At 45.9% G+C, this 316-nt stretch overlaps 1 protein-coding gene across 1 annotated transcript in view; it reads right to left on the bottom strand.

The window, feature by feature from the left end:
- The window catches only part of LOC119581870 (disintegrin and metalloproteinase domain-containing protein 11-like), a gene marked incomplete at its 5' end in the record, with an annotated part of 193,377 nt that overhangs the window by 83,682 nt on the left and 109,379 nt on the right, over positions 1-316 (bottom strand).

The raw sequence follows: 316 nt of genomic DNA on the forward strand, positions 1-316 counted from the left end.
CTGCTGTTGGAAGTGTGGTGGCAGTATGTTGTCACGGCAGTAAAAGTCATCCGAGACGCCTTCCCAACACGCTATAGCTGTCCTCTCCAAAGAGCCCATTTACCATTTACTCATTCAGTGCACCTCATGCCCTCCATTCTTACCCCTCCTTTAACTCCCTTCTCTTTCTTCACCTACATTCACTCAGCAACTTCTCTCCCTCAATCCCCATTTTTTCTGTTTATCTTTTTTATCTATCTATCTCAGCCTTCCCCCTCTGTCACTTACCACTTTCCTCTCTCTCTCTTTATTGCTCTCACTACCTTCTCTCCTCACT

The sequence above is a fragment of the Penaeus monodon genome, chromosome 15 (genome assembly GCF_015228065.2).
Source record: "Penaeus monodon isolate SGIC_2016 chromosome 15, NSTDA_Pmon_1, whole genome shotgun sequence".
In the NCBI taxonomy this organism is placed as follows: Eukaryota; Metazoa; Arthropoda; class Malacostraca; order Decapoda; family Penaeidae; genus Penaeus; species Penaeus monodon.